The sequence below is a fragment of the Conger conger genome, chromosome 4, assembly GCF_963514075.1.
Source record: "Conger conger chromosome 4, fConCon1.1, whole genome shotgun sequence".
Classification (NCBI taxonomy): Eukaryota; Metazoa; Chordata; class Actinopteri; order Anguilliformes; family Congridae; genus Conger; species Conger conger.
Genome location: NC_083763.1, coordinates 39546472 through 39566137, shown reverse-complemented (window position 1 = coordinate 39566137; position 19666 = coordinate 39546472). Strand labels below are relative to the sequence as shown.

The 19666-nt window shown below is 40.6% G+C and overlaps 1 pseudogene; it reads right to left on the bottom strand.

Moving 5' to 3' along the window:
• Nucleotides 1–19666, bottom strand: part of LOC133126613 (tomoregulin-1-like) — a 79372-nt pseudogene that overhangs the window by 28948 nt on the left and 30758 nt on the right.

Below are 19666 nucleotides of genomic sequence, written 5' to 3'. Positions count from 1 at the left end.
TTCGTTCAGCCTCCACAGGCCGCTTGGCACCTCCCCCTCTCCAAACTTCCACCTCACGCTCGCGACTACTGTCTGTTCTGGCTCCACGGTGGTGGAATGAACTCTCCGTTGAGGTCAGAACTGTAGAATCTCTCCCCACCTTCAAGCGCAAGCTGAAGACAGCACCTCTCCCCATCCCTCCCTACCTCCCTGTGAACCTTAATTGTTGTCTTTCTGTGATTTACTTTTTTGTGTATCGGTATTTTTAGTTGGCTAGTTAAGTTTGGTTACTTTTGCTTTGTTGTTTGTTTATTTGTATAAGGCCCTGGTCCTTATCTTTGTTGTACAGGTAGCAGTTGAAATTGTACTTCCCTCTAGGGTCTTTCAGCATACTTATCCCTGGTTATGGGTATGCACTTTGTTGTACGTCGCTCTGGATAAGAGTGTCTGCCAAATGCCATTAATGTAATGTAATGTAATGTAATGCAATCAATTCTGCACTGAAGCACCCAAGCATTGAACAAGCTATTAGGGCTGCAAGTCTTGTGGAACATTTTTTTTAAAGCTAGCCTGCAACATGCTAAAAGAGAAACGGCAACAAATGGCCGTACCTGAGCACAGGCTTGTTCAGGACATAAGCACCAGATGGAACAGCCCGTTCTATATGATAAGCCGGCTGCTTGAGCAAAGGTGTCCTGTAACGGCAACACTGTCTGACTCCTCTGTCACACAGAGGGGAAAAAGGTACCAGGATTTGAAACCAGGCCAGTGGAGCCTTCCCACAGCCTTTAAGCCTTTTGAATGTGCCACTGTATACATGAGTGGGGAGAAATACATCACAATATCTGCAGTACCTCCACTTGTGAGGGGGCTAGTGAAGTCCACCCAGGCTGCTTCCTTCGAGTCAGCCCCGATGTGGGCTTTCCAACACACTGCTATGGAGCAGCTGCAACAGAGATGGAAGAGGGAGACTGCTTTCTCTGACAGCGCACCAAACACGGTGGTCCTCTCCACTGCCCTGGACCCGAGGTTCAAAAGACTTAAGTTTCTAACAGGTGATGTAGTCGTGAATGTAAAAACCAAAGTGCAAACACTGGCAATCAGACTGAAAAGGGAGATGGATGGGCAACAGCATGGTAGTCCCTGTGGCCAAACCAGTACCACCTCCACCATTACTACAGCTGCTGGACCTTCAACTTCTGCCTCTTTAATTGACTCACTACTTGATTCTGAAACCAGCAATGAAGAAGAACATGGAGATCAGGAAGCTGAGGATCTCAACAGCGAAGTGAGGAATGAAGTCCTCACATACTTTGTAGAGAAGCCCCTTGCCAAGGAAGAAAGTGCATTACATTGGTGGAAGGCTAATGGGAATAGATATCCCACCTTGGCCAGGCTAGCAAAGTCCTACTTATCCATCCCTGGCACCTCAACACCATCAGAGAAGCTGTTCTCTGCAGCAGGAAACATGCTAACATTTTTGCTTTGCAATGCAAAGTTTCTGTAGAACGAGAGAGGTTGTATGTGTGAGTGATTCAGTGGTTGAGAAAGTGATACTGCAGAAACAGTTACCCCCATAGTCCATGACCTGTTTACTATTTGATGTATCAAATCCTTTGTGTTTGTGTTTTTATTATTTATATATTTTTTATTTTAACAGTTCAGGCCTGTTCAAGAAAGTTGAGAAACATAAATGCCTGTTTTGTGCACTTTATATAAAAACAAGCATATATATATTTGACAATACAAAGTTTGCGGGTAATACGTTTATAAAAATATTTTGCTTTTGTATAGCATACATTTTGGTATTTTATGTGTGTTAATATTTTACATTTAGAACGACATTTCGTTATTTTACCTGATTAATCGTAGAAATAATCAGCAGATTAATCGATTATCAAAATAGTCGTTAGTTGCAGCCCTAGTTTGTATCAAAGCATTGGTCATTCAGTGGCACTGCCTGTATTTCATTACTCAGTCATTTTTTGGGAATTTCAAAAGCAATTACTTTAAACCCAAATATTAAGGAAAAGTTGTGGAAGGAGGAGGGTATTGCATTTACAATGTTGGGAGTAATTTAAAAGTCTAAACACCTGATGTTGTTGGCTCTAGCCTATCTCACGTTAATGATGTCAAGCAATTGATACATAAAAGAATCCGATCCAGCTTTTTTTGTTTTCCAAACAAATCATATCTAAGCACTTTTAACCTTCTCATGTACAAATTAAATAACATTTCCGCATAACAAAATAAAATGTATTGTGTCATTTCCCCACAGTTTTGGATGGCAAACCTGCAGTGGGATTTGTCTCATTTACTGTATGCCTATTGCCAACTGCTGGGAGAAACAGTGTGCGACTAAATCCTCGAGTCTCTATCAATGCATTTTAACTACTCATACCTGTTCCAAGACTGTACTCGTTACTGTTGCAGCAATTGCACATTATTTGAATAATTTCCAAGTTCTGTGCATTAGATCTAATAATTCATTACATTCATGGTAATGTTGGTGCTTTTTCACATATTTCTATTCTCATAATAAAAAAAAAAGATTGCTCGGCCTACTGTATATGCTTTGCATCGTGCCTTGCTATATGTGCAAGGAGTGGAATTTGGGGTTTGTGTCAAATTTGGAGCATCATATCTTTGGCATTACAGCAGGGAAAACCCTGAAAACTTGTACTCAATGATACAATGTTCCGTCTATTTTCCAATTGTGAACTCCAATTTTCATATTACCACCCATAAGGCTGTTATTATAGCCATTTAATGCACAGGGATTGGCAACCTTTCCAAGCTATGCATCTGAGTGGGGATTGTGAGGCCATTGCCAGTCAGAATGGGGCTGATGCTTAATTACAGTGCAAATCAAAGCCAGCTCTTGCAGGCAAAGCTGAGCTTTTGTATTTGCCTGATGGTTCATTTCCTTACACAGTTGTTTACCAACAAACTCCATCTCCTTGCGATTCACCCAGAGAATTGGGGAAACCTGCGTGAAATCTTACCTGGGCATGTTCCAAGGTGTTTGACCTCAATCTGCTCCTGCTTCATACACGACGCCTCACGGACGTAACAGGGATTGCTGTAAGAGTTTCCGTCAGTCCCACACACAGGGTTCTCATAGTGGCCACTGCAGGCGATGTTGCATATACACCTGTGCCCACAGAAATGCTTATTTTTACAGCTCAAAATTCATTTTCTACCAGTAGTCCTATGACTCAGTTGGTGGGGCATTATGCTAACAATGATTCCAAGGGACAACATATACAAACTAGTCCCAGGGGGATAGTGAAAAATATATGCATTCATATACTGTATGTCACTTTGGGTTACAGTGTCTGTTAAGAAGCATAAAGTCTGGAAAGATTGGATATTTTTATATTTAATAGCACACTAAATGTTGTGAATTTTTTATAGATAGATACAGTCGCCTTCAAAAGTAATGGAACAGCAAGGCCAATTCCTTCTTTTGCTGAACGGGTTTAGATAAAAAGATGATCATTAGATAAGAGTTCAGAATTTCAGCTTTTATTTCCTGGTATTTACACCTAGATGTGTGTAACTAATTAGAACATAGCACTTTTGGTATCAGACCATCTTTAGGTGAGCAAAAGTATTGGAATGGAGAGTATTTCAGTAAATGAAAGTAAACACTTAATATTTGGTAGCATATCCGTTATGCAATCACTGAATCAAGCCTACAACCCATTGACTTTACCAAACTGTTGCATTTTTCTTTTGTGAAGCTTTTCCAGGCTTATGCTGCAGCCTCTTGCAGTTGCTGTTTGTTTCAGGGTGGGTTTTCCCTTCAATCTCCTCTTCAGGAGGTGGAATTCATGCTCAATTGGGTTAGGGTGATTGATTTGACCTTCCACTTTTTCTCCCTAATGAAGTCCTTTGCTGTGTTGGCAGTGTGTTTTGGGCCATTGTCGTGATGCATGATGAAGTTCCTCCCAATTAGTTTTGATGCATTTCTCTGTAAGTTGGCAGAGTTCTGTTTTCGTAGACTTCTGAATTCATCCATCATGAGTTACGTCATCAATAAAGATTAGTGAGCCCACTTGAGAAACAGCCATGGAAGCCCAAGCCATGAGACTTCTTCCACCAGGCTTCACAGATGAGCTTGTATGTTTTGGATCATGAGCAGATCCCTACTGATGCCTACTGATGAGTGGTTTGCATCTTGTGGTATAGCAGCTATAGCAAGTCTTCTTGGAACGGTTGATATAACTAGTCTCCACAGGGCAGGGCTGAAGGTTAGTGATGTCACTGACTGATGTTTTGGGGGTTTTCTTCACAGCTCTCACAATGTTTTGGTCATCAACTGCTGTTGTTTTCATTGGTCGACCTGTTCTATGTCTGTTGCTCAGTATGCCAGTGGTTTCTTTCTTTTTCAGGACATTCCAAGTTGTTGTACAAGCTGTCCCGAATGCTTGTGCAATTGATTTCCCCTCTTTCCTAAGCTTTGAAATGGCCTGCTTTTCTCCAAAAGACAGTTCTCTGGTCTTCATGTTGGTTTATCTTTTCTAACACAAATGCAGTCTTCACAGGCAAAACCCAAGACTAAAACCAAGAGTAGACATTCAGAACTATTTGGGCAACAATAAACACCTGTCAGTCACATGTTCCAACACTTCTGCTCACCTAAAAATGTGGTGGTCTGATACAAAAGGTGATATGAAGTTTTTTAACAAATCTATATAAAAATACCAGGAAATAAAAGCTGAAATTCATCTCATGCAGGCTACATATTTTGACCTGAAACTCAATTGTCTTGAGTGTATAATAAAAAAGAAAAAGAAAAAAGGAACTGACCTTGCCATTCCAATACTTCTGGAGGGGACTATATCCATCTAGAATTTTTTTTTTTTAAACAAAAACATTTAGTGTGCTATTAAATAGAGAAATATCCAGCTTAATCACTTTTAAAAAAAGAATCAGAAATCCATATGACCATTCCACCACGCAGCATGGGTTTGCGCTTATGGACGGCCCTCTTCAGTTCAGACCACAGGTTTCTGATGGAATTTAAGTCTAAAAACTGCGATTGCTAATACAAAACATGGATGTCACTTTCACTTCCTGATGTATATTTGGAGTCAGATAAGACCATTTTTCTATTCGTGTCATACATTTCTCTTCCTTTGTTTCGTAAGAAGGGCTCTTACGAGTTTGCCACATCGTATTCAACAAATGCTCCTAACTTCAAAAAACTGTCCTAAATGAGCATGTAAATACGATGAATCCCCACTATTTTGTAAATTGATGTGTGTGCATGAGAATTGTGAATTAGCACAATTGATGCTCTTTAAGTCTAGGCGTGTCCGGAAAGTCCATTCATAAAAATTTTATTGAACACCCAAGTTAATCTAGGAGGGTTCCATTGGATAGATAGCCAATGGATCAACAAGAACAAAGGATGTAGTGTACCATGTAGTTACCACCTTATTGGGTAGACTGTGTTAATGGGCAAAACATAACAATATGGCAAACCATTGATTAACTTTTGTCTTATTCCTCATTAACAGTCCACTAAAATACTTTTCTGATAACCTTTGAGGTGAGAAATAAGCAATGCAGTTGCTGAATCTCGATTCATATTTGATCTGCAATGCCGAGTTTGATCCGAGTTTTGTGAGCCAGACGAGATGCACTGGAAGCATTTTATTTTCATGTATGCAAAGCCAGAACTGTGAAACGTACCACAGCACTTGCTGAACTGAGCCCATTATGCAATGCAAGCCTCTCCACAGAAAATCAATGGAATGCATTGCTTCCATGATTCGTCCAACATGTCGGAAATTTTGTTCCTACTGAAGAAAACTTTTGGTCTCATCTGACCATAGCACTTTCCCAGTCATAAATCATTACCTTTGCCAAACTCCAGTGGCTTAGTTTTGGTTATCGTGCTCAGTAAGGGCTCTCTTTGTGCCACCCTTCCAAAGAGTTTTCTGGTATGGAGGTAGCGTTCTATGGTTCTTTTTGAGACTTGGTGAACAAATCAATCTGAGCAATTCTTAAAATATTATCCTTGGGTTCTTTATGTCACCATCTTCCTCACAAAATACTTCCTAATATCTGTATGGAATTTCTCCTTTGTTAATAGAATAGCTTTTATTGTCATTGCACAGTACAGAGCAACGAAATTACAGTTGACAGTTTCATCCCGTCCAAGAAACACACAGTGGCCATTTCGTGGCCAACATGGGGAGGGAGACAGGAGCAGGAGAACTATCATTAGATAAGAAAGAAACAATGGGGGGAGATGAGGGGAAAAAAATACAACTCCCCAAACTGAGCTCCTTTAGGGGGGCCCAGTGTGGGATTAGGAAAAAAAAAACCTCGGCACATAAGCCAACAATTAAACATCACAACAAGAAACTCGAGACATGCACATTTTGGTATTGGGAAAAGTCTCAGGAGGGAGGTGTCACAGCTCAGACACTAGGGGGAGCGCGCAGCCCATGGCGCAATGCTCAACTCCCCAGCAGACTGCTCTATGACAGGGAAAGACTTGAGGGGGCCGACCAAGGCATTGGATCCAAGGGTTAGTGTGCATGTGTCTTTGTGTATGTGTATGTGTGAGCCTCTGTACTTCGTCACCGCCCAGGCCAACAGTGTTCTCTATCGGTGGTGAGGATTGGAGACAACCTTGAGTCCCAAGAGGTGAAGTCCAAAGGAGGAGTAGGGAGGAGGCGTGGGGGGGGGCTGGGGGCCCGAGCATTCTGTCTGTATAAACATCCAGGGGAGAGTAGCGATATCGGTCGCCTGAGCCGAAGTGGAAGCCATTTCCATGTGCCCTCTCGTTTTGCTAACCAAACACAACCTTTGTTAATCCCTTTAATGAATTTAAAAGCCTCAATCAAATCAAATCCTGCCCTTAATTTGCCAGGCTTCCGCCCACTTCTGGATTCTGTTTAAGTCTTCCTGGATTACTTTTGTAGAGTCTACACTGTTTGCTCAACCTCCAAGTTTTGTATTGTTTGGTAATTTATGTAAATGAGGAAGAGCAGTGGCCCCAGCATCAATCCTTGTGGGACCTGCTAGGATAAGGCCCCTCCTACTACTACTCTTTGTGTCCTTTCCCGGAGCCAATTCCGAACCCACTTTGAAATGGCTCCAGTAATTCCTACCGTCCTCATTTTGATAATTAGTTTGTCATGTGGTACTTTATCGAATGCTTTTTGGAAATCTTGGTATACAATATCATAAGCCCTGCTATCATCAAAACAAAAGGTTTGCTAGGCATGACCTACTCTTTCAAAAACCATGCTGGCTATCCCTTAGAATCCCTTCATTATTTTTTTTGAGAAATAATTCCAGTTTGTTCCTAATGATAGATTCCAGTATTTTACAAGTTAAACTCACAGGCATGTAGTTTCCTAGATCGGTACGGTTCCCTTTCTTATATATTGGTATTATATTACCTTCTTTCCAGTCATCCAGTATTTCTCCAGTTTCTAAAGACTGTCTGAAAATACTTGCCAGTGGTTTAAAAATGATCTCACTTAACTCTTTGAGTACCCTTGGGAATATGCCATCAAGGCCTGCTGCCTTTTTTGTCTTTATGTAATTTATCCAATATTTTTTAATCTCCTATCTCAATATTGAGTATGCCCTCCGACCTACTAGTAACCTCCTTCCTGGTAAAACTCTCAACAATGTAGCCATTTAAGGCCTCAGGAATATCTTTATTCTTATAGAGCAGTTGGTTATTATTATTATTATTATTATTATTAGTGTACTTGACCTCCTCTTTAATTGTCCTACAACAGTGTTGAAATGACCGCTTGGGATTGCATTTTGCATCATCAGCGATTTGCCTTTGACTAACCTTAGTACTTTTTTAATCTTAGCACACATACAGAATTATTGGCACCCTTGATGAAAATGAAAAAAAAAAAAAAAAAAAAAGGCTGTATAAAATAAACAACACAGATAATGAGCTATATTTTATGTCCAAACATATGGGAAAACTATATACTTTTATCCTAATACAATTATTCTCATTTTTATTGAGTAATACTATTTTTCATGAAAAATGTAGGTGTCAAAATTATTGGCACCCTTAAATATTATTTTAAATAAAACCAAACAAAGTAAAATTGCAGTAGAATTCTACTTATTTAAGTTAATCTCAGTCTTAAGGAACTGTATTGTAGCCTTCCATCACTTCCTGTTTTCCTCGGGAAGAACAGCAGAATCTCTTGCCATCTTCAAGCGCAGACTGAAGACGCACCTCTTCAAGCTGCACCTCTCTTGTCCCTCCCTACCTCCCTGTAAACCTTAACTGTTGTCTTTACCTGTGTTATTTACTTGTGTATGAGGATGATACCTTTGCTAGTTTTGTTTGGCTAGGTAAGCAGTTTATTCGTTGCGTGTTGCAGTATTATTATTTAAAATAATATCGATTTTAGTTTAGTTCCTCTCTGAAGCATTTGCCATCAAAAAAACAGACGTATAAGCACAATTGTGCAGTATCAGTTCTGTCCGTGGACTCATCTACTGCTATAGACATGACATCGGCTTTCTTCAGTTCATTCAACAGCGTTTCAAATACATCTGTAGCTAGAATTTCAACCCTGCGAATGTTTGACGTGTCTGACAGGGGTACATTTTTAATAGCAGATGTCACACTCGTTTTCATTTTGTCGTCATTTATCACTTCATCCACGATGGCCAGCTTACAATCTTTCACAGTCAGTAAATGGCCTTTTCTTCTTCGCCAAAATCCACAAAACACGGAGGGAAGCAGCTGTAGCTCTCTCTTGAGCTGTGCATGTCCGCACCATCGTAGTACAGCTCCGGTTGTATGATGCAATCAAACTCTGCACTTTTACCGCTCTCTCCTGAGATCCCTCTGGGAAGTTTGTCCGGAAAGTAGGGTGTTTCTCGATGTGGTGCCTCCAGACATTGTAATCTTTTAGTACCCCAATGCACTCATGGCAAATTAAACACATGGGTTTGGCGTTTGAACTTGATGGTAAAATAAACAAGTATTTGTCCGTCCAGACAGGGTTAAATCTACGGTTCTCATTGTGAATTCTGAGTTGAAAAGGACATGTTTTTAGACACTTAGGCACTACTCCTGTCAGCACCGCTAGCCATGCTTCAAAACAACGCGCTACTTTGGGGGTAGACTGTTGCTAGGCTACGCGGAGTGTTGCATTCACAGTCTGAAGCACTGTAGGAATTTCTGAAATCTTGCGGAACGAGTTGCCCTCTGCATCTCTTCAATTCAATTCAATTCAATTCAGACGGCCTGGACCACAGGCTGGGCCACTCGGGGGTTGGTTCTGGGCCGCATGTGGCCCGCGGGCCGCTAATTGAATAGGCCTGCTCTAGGGTCTTTAAGCGCACTTATCCCTGGTTATGGGTATGCACTTTGCACATCACCTTGTACGTCGCTCTGGATAAGAGCGTCTGTCAAATGCCATTAATGTAATGTAAACATCTTGGCCATTGATGGACAATCCATCTGTGCATATGCTGCTAAGATTTTCAATAATTTATTCAGTAAATTCTTAGTTTCACGGTATTATTACAATGGGATGAATTGCAGTTCAACTTCTACCTCCCCACACATCGTGTTTACCATATCTATCACAGCAGGCTTCCCCCAAGTGTGTTGGGTTTTCATAGCCTTTGCTATGTGGTAGCTCAGCCTGTACAATGATTTCATGGCTCTCTCAGATGGACATCTTCATTAGGGACAGTTGTCTGAAGTTAGGTGCGTTTGTTAAATCCAACGTGGCACACTCGTATGAGCACTTCATTCGAAAAAAGTATGAAATTAGAATACGAAAATGTTCTTCCATGAGGCCCATTGTCAAGTGTACTAGACGCCGATTTATTACACCCAGTGTTTGTTGGGAAAAAACCTTCGGTTTCCAAGCACATTCCTTGTGTATTGTCTTGAGGCGCCGTCTTAATTTGTTGGGCTTCATACTTTCGCTGAATAGCACGGCCAGGTATAGCGGGCATTTCAGCTTTTCTTCTCCACTTTCAAACCATATTCAACGTACATTTTGTCATATTTTTTGGCACATTTATTTGTCAGTTTTTCAAACATTTTAAGAATGACACTTAATAAACCTCTTTAGAGCCTCCTTAGTAGTGAAATCACTCTCTGCATAGTCAAACATACTGTCGGGTCCATAAATATTCAGACGTTGAAAAAGTTATTGTTATTTTAGCTGTCTACCACAGGATATTGGAGTTGGACGTAAATAATAAGTAAAGACTTTCAGCTTTAATTTGAGGGTATTTACATTTAAATCGGGTGAACAGTGTAGGAATTATAGCGCTTTTTATACATAGTCACCCCAATTGTAGGGGCTCAAAAATAATTGGACAAATCAACATCAGCATTGATATCTTCTTTTCAGGTTGTCCAACAAGCGTTACTGAAACTCTTTGCATTTGAATGGATCTCTATGGGAATGGGGGGGTGGGACTAGCTCTAAATTATGCTGAAACAGTATAGAACACATTTGTTGGCTAAATGGCCTTAAGTTGTAAAGGGCCAAAGATAACAAATCAGCCTAAAACCATCATGCCTTTGTCAGATATGCAGCACACAAGGATGGATCACTTCAAGGGTTGTTTCTTCTGAATAATTGGGTTCAGTAGGACAATTATTGATCAATTTGGTTCTGTATATGCGACAGCCTTCACAGGCACATGGGAGCCTAATTAACTTTATTACAGGCGTTTCGATCCCAGTGGATCTTCGTCAGTTCTAAACAGATCATGTCCTGCACACCCATACATATACATGCTACAAACCACCTGATCACCTGATCCTTGTGATCCAATGTGGAGACTTGAATGTCCAACACTGGTATATAGGAGAAAAAAAACTGGAAAATAATATGTTAGAAACATGTACAGGTTCAAAAATATTTATATCTTGGAAAAGTTCATGACACAAAGTGAAATATTTCAAGCCTTTTTTTTGTTTTAATCTTGATGATTACAGCTTACAGCACATGAAAATAAAAAATATAGTATCTCAAAATATTTGAATATTACAGACCAATCAAAAAAGGATTTATAATACAGAAATGTTGACCTTCTGAAAATGATGTTCATTTATGCACTCAATACTTGGTCGAGGCACCTTTTGCAGGAATTACTGCATCAATGCGGCATGGCATGGAGGCAATCAGCCTGTGGCACTGCTGAGGTGTTATGGAAGCCCAGCTTGCTTTGATAGCGGCCTTCAGCTCGTCTGTATTGTTGGATCTGGTGTCTCATCTTCCTCTTGACAATACTCCATAGAGAATCTCGGGCCAGGTCAGGCGAGTTGGCTGGCCAATCAAGCACAGTAATACCATGGTCAGCAAACCAGTTACTAGTAGTTTTGGCACTGTGGGCAGGTGCCAAGTCCTGATGGAAAAGGAAATCAGCATCTCCATAGAGCTTATCAGCAGATGGAAGCATCAAGTGCTCTAAAATCTCCTGGTAGATGGTTGCATTGACTCTGGTGGCCTGTAGCGTAGTGGTTAAGGTAAATGACTGGGTTGGTGGTTCTAATCTCGGTGTAGCCACAATAAGATCTGCACAGCCGTTGGGCCCTTGAGCAAGGCCCTTAACCCTGCATTGCTCCAGGGGAGGATTGTCTCCTGCTTAGTCTAATCAACTGTACGTCGCTCTGGATAAGAGCGTCTGCCAAATGCCAATAATGTAATGTAAATGTAAAATGTAAAACACAGTGGACCAACACCAGCAGATGATTTGGCATCCCAAAGCATCACTGACTGTGGGAACTTCACACTGGACTTCACTGGGACCTTGATTTCCAAAATAAATGCAAAATTTACTTTCTTCTGAAAAGAGGATTTTGAACCACTGAGCAACGGTCCAGGCTTGACACTAGGGATGCAACACTTGTAGCCCATTTCCTGGTCTGTGCATGGTGGCTCTTGATGTACTGACTCCAGCCTCAGTCCAGGTCTTGAATCGGTTAGGCTTGACAATCTTCTCAAGGCTGCGGTCATCCCTGTGCATCTTTCCCTACCACACTTTTCCTTTCCAGTCAACTTTCCATGAACATGCTTTGATACAGCACTCAGCCCTTTCAGCAATGGCCTTCTGTGGCTTACCCTCCTTGTCTTCTGGACAAATGTCAAGTCAGCAGTGCATAAATGAACATACTTTTCAGAAGGTTGACATTTCTGTATTATAAATCCTTATGTAATATTATAATATTTTGAGACTGGATTTTTCATTTTCATGAGCATGAAGATTAAAAAAGTATGAAATATTTCACTATGTATAATGAATGTAGAACGTATGAAAGTTTCACTGTTTGAATTAAATTATGGAAAAAAAAAAACTTTTCCACGATATTCACATTTTTTTGAGATGCACCTGTATATACACGCATACATACACGATATATAGTATAAATGCTTAACATCACATGCATCACATTCCTTTGTGGGAAAAGGCATTAATCCATGGATATATCAGAAAAGCAGCAATGAACCCAAGAAGTTGGTCATTCTTTAGAGAAAGTATTAAGAGTGTAGATCCACAACATTTGTAATATACACTTTGTAATAAAAGTTTTTCAACTCTCCTTGAGTGTTTACATGTTCAAACATGGGCCGTTTAATTGTCCCTACCATTAATATTTAAATAATAGTTAGATAAAAGTTTTACGATTATACCATTTTATCGGCTGCACAAAGGGTTAACAAAAGGTTTTTCTCCCCCCATGCACTACTTTCATTGGCCGGGAAAAGCCAATCTATTGAGCAGGCTAAGAGATCTGGATAAGAGCATCTGCCAAATGCCAATATGTAATGTAATGTTTGGAAACAGCATCACTTCAGCAGCTGTAATGGGACATAACTCACTTGACATATTTGGTATCACTTGATAATTCATTCTCCTCTATCAAAAATGTGAAATGATGTGGAGCTAGTTTGGGCAGACAACTTGAAAAGTGCCGCCCCTCACATGATGCTTATGTCTAATGGGGCGATATAAAGCACCAACCTTACCTATTAGGCTCTTGCTCATTTGCACACTCACAAGCTATGCTATGCTGCTTGCTAGCTGCTGCTGCATCTGCCCTGATGCAATCATACCAAAGTTGCCCTGTTGCCTGGTTCATTCTGCGTGCTAAAGCCATTGTGCTACCTGGCTCTTTCTGCTGCCTGTTTTGGAATGCTGCCATTGTCTTTATTGCATGCTACTGCCACTTTTGCTATCTGCTTTTGCTTGAATTATCGTGCTATTCCTAATTTCTACCTTCAAAATTTGTAAGCTCCCACCACCACCCCAGCATCCACTGGTGAGCTCTGCTTCTCAAGATCTCCTGGGATTTTCACACACAACAGTCTCTCCAGTGAGCAGCAATTATGCGGGCAAAAATGCCTTGTTAATGAGAGGTCAGTGGAGAAGGGCCAGACTGTTCAAAGCTGACAGGAAGGTGACAGCGACTGAAATAACCAATCAATACAACAGTGGTATGCAGAAGAGCATCTGAAAACACAATGCTTAAGTGGATAGACTACAGCTGCAGAAGACCAATAGGTCTAAAAAGTCTACCTAATAAAGTTCTCAGTGAGTATGTGTTTATGTGTACTTGATTTGCCTTTGATGCACCACAATTTTGGATGCAAACCACTGGTTAGCCGCAAAAGCAGGATGGCCAGGTTACAGTTCGCCAGGAAGTATTTCAAAGAGCAACCACAGTTCTTGAAAAGGTCTTGTGGACAGATGAGACAAAGATTAACTTATATTTGAGTGATGGCAAGAGCAAAGTATGAAGGAACTGCTTAAGATCCAAAGCATACCACCTCATCTGTGAAACACAGTGGTGGGGGTGTTATGGCCTGGCCAAAGGTACTGGGTCACTTATCTTTATTGATGATATAACTGGTGATGGTAGAGGTAAAATTAATTCTGAAGTGTATAAACTCATCCTATCTGCTCAATTTGGCCGGCGGTTCCATTTAGTAGTAAGACAATGATCCAAAATATATTTCTCAAGCAACAAAGGGGTTTACATTACAAATTTTTCAAAGCTAAAAAATATACAATTCTTGAGTGGCCAAGTCATTCACCCTACCTGAACCAAATTGAGCATGCCTTTCATATGCTGAAGAGAAAACCTAAAGCGACTAGACACTGAAACAAGTAAGAGCTAAAGATGGCTGCAATACAGGCCTGGCAGAGCATCACCAGAGAAGACACCCACCAACTGGTGATGTCCATGAATTGCAGACTTCAAGCAGTCATTGCATGCAAATGATATGCAACAAACATTGCTGTGTCCCAAATAGTATGGTGCCCTGAAATGGAGGGACTATGTATAAACACTGCTGTAATAGCTACATGGTGAAACCAAAATGTATAAAAATGCCCATCATTAAACTCTCACAATGTGCACTTTAGCCACATGTGATACTATTACAAATCTCAAATTGTGGAGTAGAGGCAAATAAATGTCCCAAACATTGAATGCTTTGAGAAAATGTCTATATCTTGACTGCCCCCAAACTAACTTGTCGAGGACCCGGCCCTAGGCCCCCCTGATGAGAGATTGACGGGGGATGGGTTTGGAAGGAATGTATTGTTAACCCCTCGCACACGCCATCGAGGTGGTAGTAAGAACGCCCGTAAGAAGAAAAATATGTGGTTCCCAGATAATGAGCAGCCATACTTGTCAGTAGAGGAGTCTGAAGTCGGGGGACTTAGATTTAGGGTTTTAAGGAGCAAGGTTAAAGTTCTGACTGAGAATACCCCAACCCTACAGGGGAGGGGCACAATGCCTGGCTAAAGAAAAAAAATAAGGAAAATGGAAAGGATGTCAATACCGAAAGAATATTAAGAGGCTTTAATGGCCTTCCTGATTATAGCACAAATAATTTATCAGATAGATTCAAAGGACTAGAAAGAATAGAAGAGTTGGAGGATGATTTACACTCAGCTATTGGCTGGATGTCCTTTGTAGATCCCTTAAGGAGAGGGGCACCTGAAGAGTGTGTTGAGATGGTGGAGGGCACTAACTTCTGGCTTGTATGAAGTCAAAGTTTGGAGAGAGTCCAAGGAGAGATTATGAAAGGGAGACAAATACCAGTGATGAATAGGTTCATTAAAAAATTACATAAGAGCTAGTGTTTTTCCACTCGTATATTAAGATGGTGGAAATTCCCAAACCGGAGGGGCACATGAAATAAAATATTGGGGACATTTCTTTTGAGGTATGAGAAAATGACAATTGGAAAAACAGAAATAATGAATATGGTCATTAAAAAACAAGTTACATAAGAGATAAATGTCTTCCCGCTTGAAATATTGGGGACATTTCTTATCAAACAAGGTACACTTTTGTATGCAAAAAAGATAAATAAGGAATAAGCTTTTAGACCTTAGAGTAGGATCTTAGAATTTTGCGTCACAAGATATCTACGAGCTGTTGAAGAGAGAGCAACATAAGACAGCTGTAGTCAAGCTGGAGTGGCGCGCTCCCTCTGCGCGCCACTCCAGGATCTGGATATGGAGAACAGAGTGATGTACGCGGTGCTGACTCAGCCCAAGAGTTGTGGCAGCGGGACTGATGTCGAAGAGGTGTTCATGCGCATCCCTCATCATACAGAAAAGCTGGTGAAAGAGTTAAAGGGCTTTTACGACATGCTTGGAGCCGTGAACTGCACCTGGAGGCCAACAGACGGGACGCGGGGTTCCTCCACGCTACAGAACACCTTCCTGCTGGACCCACGCAAGAACCTGAAGCCTCCCCCCCTAACCTCAGTGTCAGTGAGGAGAGGCATATGCTGCGGCTGCACTGCAAAACCCCCCCGACGTGTTCGAAGACATACCAGTGAACATCCCATACAACAGGCAGGAGAAGAACGAAGTGCAAAGTCACGTCTTTCGAAAGTCTGGGTCCTGATCCTGCCCCAGATTCCCAAACCAATGCAGGTGTTCAAAGAGCTCATCAACAGCAAGGAGGAGGGATCAAATCCCACAGAAAACGAGATGGCTATATTTAGGACATGGGTGGTAATTATAATCTATATTACTTGTAGAAGTAGGAAAAGTAATACATAGAAGTAATACATTATTAGTTTCCTTAAATTTTTATGTCTTTTATTTTTTAGTAAGATACTATATACGATATAAATAAGTAGTAGACTTTAGGGGTGTTCGTACCCATTGTATTAATGGAAGTTCAGTAGCTTTTATCTCCGTGAAGGGGGAGCCATAAGATAAGGTAAAGGCCAAAGAGGATGATGGATATTTGAGGGGTGTACCTTGATTTTTAAACATCATAGGTGGAAAGGTAAATTAGAAAGAGCTAAAGGGGTATATGTAACTTGCATGTGATTAGCAAACTGCAAAAGATGATATGTACACTGTAATCTGTATAACTCTATTATTTTGATTGATTATAATAAAGTGTATCTTACTATAATCATATGTGATAAAGATTATTTAGAGGAATACATTGAATACAGGACATCGAATACCAGATTTGCATCACACCCTTCACTTCGAGATTGGGCTGGAAGTTCAGTAGAACTTACCAGGGCTCCAGAACGTTCGGAGTACTTGAGTTCGTCCCCGAGACACCTCCTCGTGGGGTACTGCTCGTGGGAACGTGAGGTCTGAGCTCGGCAAGGGGTCCGTGGCTCACAACAAACTGACATCGGAATGTTTGGAGGAATAATGGCAGAATAAAGGTAGAATGTCCCAATACCCTCCCCATATCGAACATGTGAAGGTATAATAGTAATGAAATTATGGAAGTTGGTAACTGAATGGGGGAAATTTTTTTAAGGAAAAAAAGCACCATAAAGCATTATTCACAAACCACCATGAAGCATTCTGAATACAATCAGATTGGTACTATAGTAGAACTTTAAGTGCAGTTTGAAATCTAAGTGCAGACTACAATAAGGCAACAACAATAACTATTAAATAGAACTAATAAATAGAACTGTATAACAGGAGGCATTTCCATTTTGGGAGTGTGTCCAGGTCTTTCGCAGGGTCATCACAGAACTTGCTGATCTTAGAGAGGTATGTCTGTCTGGCCATGTCCAGTCCAGAGGATTCTTGTAACGGACGCGCATCTCTGGGAGGCAGGACTTTAACCCTTATTTATTTTTTTATTTTTTTTAATGCATGCAGCGCCTTTTACACTACACTACTGTTACACTAGCTTTTGCATGGTAGAAGCCCTCGATATGAGTTCTGACATGTATTGCAAATATAGTATTAATACTATACTGTAATCCTACTAATATAATAATGAGAATAATCAGCTATAAGTTACCCACCCATTAGTGGGGAAACTGCCAAACTACCCTCATGTCAGGGGATACCGAGCCTCCATCATTTATCACCATGTAACCACGGTAGCTGCGCTTGTAGCTGTGGTTTATATTTTTTAAAAGCCAAACTTTATCCTTCATTTCCCCAGCATTTGATTATTTGACTGTTTCATTCAGTTCAATATAGCTAAATATACAAGAACACTAATTGCTAAGCTGTGTGTGGCAGGCATGTGGGGACCAACTGCATGATAACTAGCTAGCTGCAATGTCAGCTAATGCAGTTTGTGTGATGAAAACTTCTTTCATTGTGATCTTATTAGCATGTTTTTAAATACATGTTACAAATGATGATTTTAGCAGACATTGAAACAGACACTCACAATGTTTGTAAACTACATTTTTAAGGCTGAAAGTTACTGATCATGATGTGCTATCACAATCACGCAATTTGGTCAAAACAAAGATAACGTGACGAAGACAACACGCTTGTTTTGGCTTCCCATGAGATTTGATGGGGAAATGGGTGAGGTTGTGTTGGGAGCAAATTAAGCATCTCTTTAATGTATTATCTTTAGGTGAATGTGGAAAAACAAGATGGCAGCGCCCACTGAACTGCAAAAGCCGTTGCTATTGTACATTTTCACTGTTTGTAGTCTTTAGTGAATTATTTCGATTACATTGGTTTTACCATGATGTGACACATTGGAACTTGTAATTGCCATTGTATCATTTATATTCTGCTTTCTGCCGCTGTGTAGTTAACTTTACACTGCTGGCTGTTGAAATGAGCTAACTTAGTATATTGTTGGCTGTTGCACAAGTATGAACGGCCACACAAACAAATTAATGCTTACATTGAGGACATACAGACTGGTGTTTATTTGGTCCAATGTTTTTTGGAAAACTACAATAACAATTCTATTCATGTTCAGGCTTATAGCATCATCAGCATTTAAGGAAAACATCTCTTTTCCAAATTGTCAGATAAACATTGCTTGAACTGAGGGGCAATACCATGGGTATTTACATAGCTGGCTTGTGAATCAGAAAGTCTAGACAGTGCATGTTTGTCCACAGAGAGCTTTTTACATAAATCGACAAATGGTTGGATGATTGTGAATGAGAGCTTGTGCTCATGAATGTGCACACATATTGTGTGCATCACAATTTACAACAGACGACTGGTGGGCATCGTATTGAAAACATGTTTGCACTTTACATCAAGATACAATAATTTGATTTGTGTTAAAAGGTCAAGAACCACTAAGTTGCTTAGCTAGCACAGTGTTGTCGTCAGTACGATGTAAAACAGTCGCCTTTTATCATCCATTTTGAATTTTGAAATCACAAGTCGATATTGATTTCTTCTGCCATAATGAATATGCTGACAGGGTTTAGTGCACACCTCTGTGACGTTGTGCATGACACCATTGCAGCATTGTATTTACACCAGACAGGGATTAGTCCACACCTCTGTGACGCTGAGCAGACCAGTGGACACCACTGCAGCATTGTATTTACGCCAGACGATGCAGCGTCCCACCAAAGTTCTTCTGGTTGGGACGGCGTCCAGGCAGCACCTCAACATTGCCCTTGGCGTAGTTTGGAATGAATATCACCACCCACTGTATCTCTTCAAGGTCCAGATAATGCCTGTTTTTCTGCTCATGGTTGTTAAGTGGGACATAAGGCATAAGACCATGCTGTTTCAAATGCTGGTGGAGTTGACTCAAGGTGTTTATACGCATGCTGTATAAGGAGCACAAGAGGAAAAAAGTTTCCTGCTTTTTTTCTTCTTTTTTTCTTTCAGCGAATAAGTATATAAATCCTTTTTTGAGCAAACTGTAAGGGTGTAATGAGAGTAAATGTCTACAAATGTCTATTGATAATGGCCAGGTGCCAGGTGCCACCCATTATCAATAACTCCATGTAGTTGATCTGCATCACAATTTAATGATCTGGGGCCTCATTTATAAAACTGTGCTTAGGATTCACGTCAAAAGGTTGCATAAGCATGAAACCTAGGACGTGCGTATGCAAAAAAAATATTCTGATTTATAAACCAGTGCATACGCACGTCCCACGCCAGTTTTCCTTTATAAATCACAATCAACTCTAAATGTGGCGCAACTTTGCCAGCTTCATGTCCCGCCCACAGTTGGCTATAAATAGGCAGTGAAACACCCCTAATGAATATGCATTTCACGAAGACGACAATGGCAAACGCCGAAAAGAAGGCCAAGAAAAGGGATTTCAGCCATTTGATTGCCTCTGAAAAGCTACAGGTGTGGGAATTATCCTGATTGATTGTAAATTACGAACAGTTCTGCACAACGAATGTGATGATGACGATGATAATAATAATAATAATACACGTTATTTGTCTA